This window comes from Mus pahari, chromosome 10 (genome assembly GCF_900095145.1).
Source record: "Mus pahari chromosome 10, PAHARI_EIJ_v1.1, whole genome shotgun sequence".
NCBI lineage: Eukaryota > Metazoa > Chordata > Mammalia > Rodentia > Muridae > Mus > Mus pahari.
In genome coordinates this window covers 7,910,575-7,916,237 of record NC_034599.1, presented here as the reverse complement: position 1 = coordinate 7,916,237, position 5,663 = coordinate 7,910,575, and the positions used below count along the sequence as shown (strand labels likewise).

General features: G+C 39.7%; 1 pseudogene; it reads right to left on the bottom strand.

The window, feature by feature from the left end:
• Positions 1–5,163, bottom strand: part of LOC110327591 — a 67,159-nt pseudogene extending 61,996 nt beyond the window's left edge.
• Between the last annotated feature and the right edge of the window lie 500 nt (positions 5,164–5,663).

Genomic DNA, 5,663 nt, shown 5'->3' with positions numbered 1-5,663 from the left:
AGAGAGAGAGAGAGAGAGAGAGAGACAGAGACAGAGAGAGACAGAGAGAGACAGAGAGAGACAGAGACAGAGACAGAGACAGAGATACAGAGAGAAGGTTAGAGAGAAAGAATAGAGGGAGAGAGGAGAGGAGAAGAAAAAGAGAAAGGAGAGAGGAGAGAAGACAAAGAGAGAGGAGGGGGGGAGAGAAAAGAGTAAGCAGTAAGAGAGCAAGGGGGAGTTGAAGACCCCTTTTATGGTCTTTACTGTTGCTAGGTAACTGGGGAGGAGTTTAGCCTGAAGGTCAGAAGCTTGGGCCACTGCCTACATGACTATGCTTCTCTTGTGGGGGCTATGTGGGGTGGTAACTTAGGCAGGGACCAGAGTTCCAGGAGCCTGAGGGGACACCTACCATGTCATGAAGGTGAATTATCACCAGCAGGGTTCAGACTTCAGCTCAACTGGAGACCAGCCTGCAGTTCCCCACATTTCTTATCATGAAGAAAAATGCACAACAATTAGTGAGCCTGTTTGGATCTTGAAGGCAGCACACATTGATTCTGGTGTACTACCCTAGCCCATAAACAGAGAGACTTCAAAAACTGATAGCTGTGAATGGGACCTAGAATAGGTGAAGGCTCTTCAACAGGTCCAGACTACTGTGCAGCTGTTCTGCCTTGTGAGTCATGTGATTCAGCTGACCCAATGATCATACTGTTTTATCACACCAGTAGAAAAATCAAACCACACTTTTTTAAAAAAAATTATAATAAGACCACATTAGATAAGAAATTCTGAAGGAAAGATATCTTCAAATAGGGAAGTTAAAGAAACCCAATACTTCATATCACTGACAAGATGAAACCCTCTGCGTGATATGATTTGAGTGGAGAAATTGCCTCACAGCTCACGAGATTGAACATTTGGTCCCCAGCAGGTGGTGCTGCTTTGAGGACAGATAGCATGTTGGTAAGCTGGATCCTAGCTGGAAAATATATGTGACTAGAGAGGGCGCCATGGGGCTTGCAGCCCATGATCTGCCTGGTAAGCTCTTTGTTTCCTGGTCTACAGAGAAGTGATAAGACAGTTACCATATGCTCCTCTAGCCACAGAAACATCTGCTGCCATGCATCCCCATCATGACGGACTATATGGGCCCAAATGATGAACAAAATCAACATCCCCTCACTTTGGATGCTTCAGCAAGATATTTCAATGCACTGAAAAGAACTGTCATAGCATACACTGTTTCATTTGTAAAATGCTTTATATTAACATCATTTCTTCACCTTTTTTTGTTTGTTTGGTTGGTTTTGTTTTGTTTTTTGAGACAGGGTTTCTCTGTTTAGCCCTGGCTGTCCTGGAACTCACTCTGTAGACCAGGCTGGCCTCGAACTCAGAAATCCACCTGCCTCTGCCTCCCGAGTGCTGGGATTAAAGGCGTGAGTCACCACGCCCGGCTTCTTCACCTTTTTTAAATAGGGAAAGTAAATGTTATGATCTCATCCAAGCTACCTCCACAGCCTCCCTCTCACTTAAGCAAAACAAAATAAAACAAAACACAAAACAAAACAAAAAACTTGCATTGCAGTATTTTGAAATGTATGTTCAGAGTTAACAAATGTTTTATAGTTCTAATGCAAAGAAACTCAGTTTTGGACTCTCCATTAAAAAGCCCACACCCACATATGTGTGCCTTCCTTTTTCCTGGATGTATCTCTTGCACTGAATCTTGTGCTTGATTATCTATGCTAAAAATGCCTTGCAGCACATAGACTTTTCTTTTGGAAGCGCACAGTCATGCTCTTGTTCTTATGCTAAACAGCTTGCAGTCTGTTCTTACCAATCCCTCATTCTGTACCACTATAAGTAGTTCTGTAATTCTTTTCTGTGTTAACAATAGGAATTTGGTTTAACCTGTATCATAGACTCCACACAACTAGGGGAAGTATCAGGGTGCAGGATATACGTACATATATATCCATTAGGCCATATAATGGATCCAAATGTCAAAATCCCAAATTCACTTCTTCCAGTTGACTGTGGAACATAGTTTTTGTGAACTAATGGAAGCAGCCCAAAAGAGTTATGCCTTTCAATAGGTTCAATACATGTTTCATTTTAGTAGGCAAGACAAATTAAAATTCAAACTTAATTATGTAGCCATCTCCAATAGTTGAAATAATAACAATGATTAAATATCCTCGTCTGTGTTCATCTGTTCAATGAGACTCAATATTCAGTTTAAAGGGCAATCTTTTCATCTCCTTATTCTCAAGGAAAACGACCCCTTATAAAATTTCACCACGGTGGTAGTGCAATAGCTTAGCGGTTAAGAGGACGGGATGTTCTTGCAGAGATTCAACTGCAATTCCCAGTTCTCACATGATGCTTCCCGCCATTTATGAAACTTCACCTCGAACTAGGACTTTACTAACACAAACCCCATCCCTAATCAATCTCCATCTCATAAAGACTCACAAATGAAATTTTAGTTTTTGACAAGGAAGTTTCACTGGAAAAAGAAAATTCTTTTAAGGGAAGGATGCATTTCTAGAGTCTAACAGAAAATGTATCTGTAGAGAATTCTTCTCTCCCAACGTTATGTCAGAGCCTTTTATTTTACTTAATACTTTCTTTTTTCCTTTCTCTCTCTCTCTCTCTCTCTCTCTCTCTCTCTCTCTCTCTCTCTCTCTCTCTCTCTCTCTCTTTCTTCCATATATATTATGGCTTCTGGATTTGTGATTTTATGGGATGACTGAGCATGCAAGCTAGTGGGTCTCTGCATCAATATTTGTTTCTTCTGCCTTTTTGTTGGCTTCTTTTCCTCTTTCTTGCTTTCCTTTTCTTTTTCTCTTTTCTTTGATTTTTCTGGTTTTTACTATTCTGGTGTGTGTGTGTGTGTGTGTGTGTGTGTGTGTGTGTGTGTGTGTAATCTTATTTTAATGTTATCGTTAGATGCCTATTTGTTTTATTACCAGTGACAAAAAGAGGTGGATTCAGATGGGAGGGGAGATGAGGGGAAACTGGGAGGAGTAGAGGGAGGAGAAATAATCAGAATATATTGTATAAAAAAATCTAGTTTCAATAAGAGAAAAAAGTTACCCAACTGGGATTTTTCAATGAGGAGTGAATGGATAAGTTAAAGAGTACTACAAATATACAGTAGCCATCCTGAGACAGATTCACAGATCTGAGTCCTTCACAGATTTCTTTAAAGACTTTTCATTCTGAAACTAACAGAAGGGACAGCAGGATGGTTGAGATGTTCAGTACAAAGCGTTGTTTAAATTATAATTTTTGAAGGAATTGTACCTTCTCCCTAATCTAGAGTTATGCTAATATTAATATGTATTTTGATAAAGATATAGAAGACAGAAAACATAATAAGCCACAATAAGTTGAAACCTGTTACCATGTTCTAGAGAAGAAAGAAAGAAAGAAAGAAAGAAAGAAAGAAAGAAAGAAAGAAAGAAAGAAAGAAAGAAAGAAAGAAAGAAAGGAGAGAGAGAGGAAAACAGAGAGAGGGAGGGAGGGAAGGAGGGAGGGAGGGAGGGAGGGACAGAGGGATGGTGGAGGGAGAGAGGAAAAGAAACAGCCACTTAGCATGATAAAGATCCTACTGTGGCTTTCTGTCCATCATCTCCAGGGCCTCCATTTTCTGAAAATGACAACTTAAAATGGTCAGTTAGTTTTTATGTCAAGGATCCCAAAAGTGCAACTTTTGGAAATGTGCCTGTTCCCATCAGTAACTTTCCTTGTTGCAAGTTCGTAGTGGCACAGTTAAATTCTGGTTTCAGGTTTCTTGTTATTTCTTTCTTGTAATAAGCACCACTGACTGAAAGATATATACAAACATATAACTGTACGTAAGAGATACTTGGACACCTCATAGCAGACAACTAGACTAACACTACCTCCCCATTCCTCACCAAAGTTCCTGCTAACAGTCTTTTCTTCTTGGGTTCTTTTTCTCTTGTTTCTGCAACTGATGGTTTTGTGTTAGGAACACTAAGTTTGACATACTGTCTCTTGTTCCTGGGTTAAGAAATTCCTTTACTCCTCCACAGTTACTCAGAGGGCTCTGAATGAATTACTCCACAATTCACTCAGAGGGCTCTGCTCGAATTCAAAGGAAAGGAAGAGGCCAGATCTGCTTATTGCTTGTAGCTTATAGCTGGATGTATCATCGTTTCCCAATACAGAGGATGACAGACCTGCGTGTTCTCAGGAAAGTATTTTCCTCTCATAGGACTCTTCATATGTCCACAAAGCAACAGTGCCACCTACGGATGGTCATTGGGCATACTGTCCCATCTCAGCTACTTTCATGGGCTTCTGCCCTAGTAGCAGCTTATTTATATGTAGGAAGAGAGCAAAATTAAATTAGCACAAAGTTTCTGGTGTCCCCAAAAGACAAAGCAACTTCCTCTTTTGGGGGGATTGAACCTTGAAATTTTCCAAAACTTTCTTTTTTCTTACTTTTTGTTTCTAGTATCTGGGCGTCTTTCCCCCATTCCCATCCTGTTTCCTAATACATTGAGTCTACGCTAACCCAGATTTCCTCATTTTCTTTTGTCACTCAACAGTTGATTGTTCCTATCACCATTTAATAAGTCCAATGTATTTTCAATATCAGATTAAGGATGTAATATCATACCTCCATAGTGGCTTAATTTAGTATTAAGAAATATACATCTGTATATTGTCATCTGTAGGGTCCTAAAGGGAACTTTAAGAGATAGTTCTGTGGCCTCTAACACTGACTGTGACTGGCAATCACAGATGGCTTTTTCTTTCGTGGTTCCCTCACAATCATTTCAGATCCTTACAGGAAGGAAACTGTTAGCATATCTGAGAGACACTATCATACATGGTCTTTTAAGATCCAGGTAACTTGTGAGTCAGTAAGGACCTACTAATCAGAGAGTGTAGTCTGTGTGTTTAGGGTGGGCAAGCAGCATCTTCCTGAAATGTTTGGACCTCTGTTCGAACTAACCAAAGTAACTTTCCAGTAGAGGAATACACACTGCTGTTAACCCTAATTCTATAGATCTTCCTTTGAGCTGTTTTCCACCAATTGTTTCTTTAGAGTAAGCCAGGCAAAACGAAGAACATAAGATTACTGGATAGAAAGGTCTTACAAAATGGTGACTCATATTCACAAACCTTCACCATCTCCATGGTCGCAAGGAGGGAAGGGAACACAGATGTCAGTCACGTGAGTAAATATGGATAAATTAAAAAAGCCCTTTCTTTTCTCACAGCCACTCACAGCGGAAGAGAAAAGAGAATTATCAAGCAACACTTAAGCAAGGGTGAGGATAAGAAGGAATCCAGGGGATATCCTAACATTGCATTTATACCTTAACAAGAATGTCTGTAATTTTGCATTGAGCCTGACCTAAACATAAACAAGAAGATAGCATAAAACTGACTCTAAAAATATATCAAACATAGTATTATATTATCCTTCAACCACCTCCTTTTTAGAGATGAGGGATTTTTTTCATTATTTATTAAGTCAGATTCTGCATTGCAAGCACTTACTGATTGTGGATGTGGCGTTCCAAACAGTTATCAGAAGTCTGGCTAGGGAGGGTCTGATATTCTTTGATCATCAGTGCCAATGTCACACATCCATAGCCTTATAAAATTTAAACTTGTCAGAAATTATCCATTCC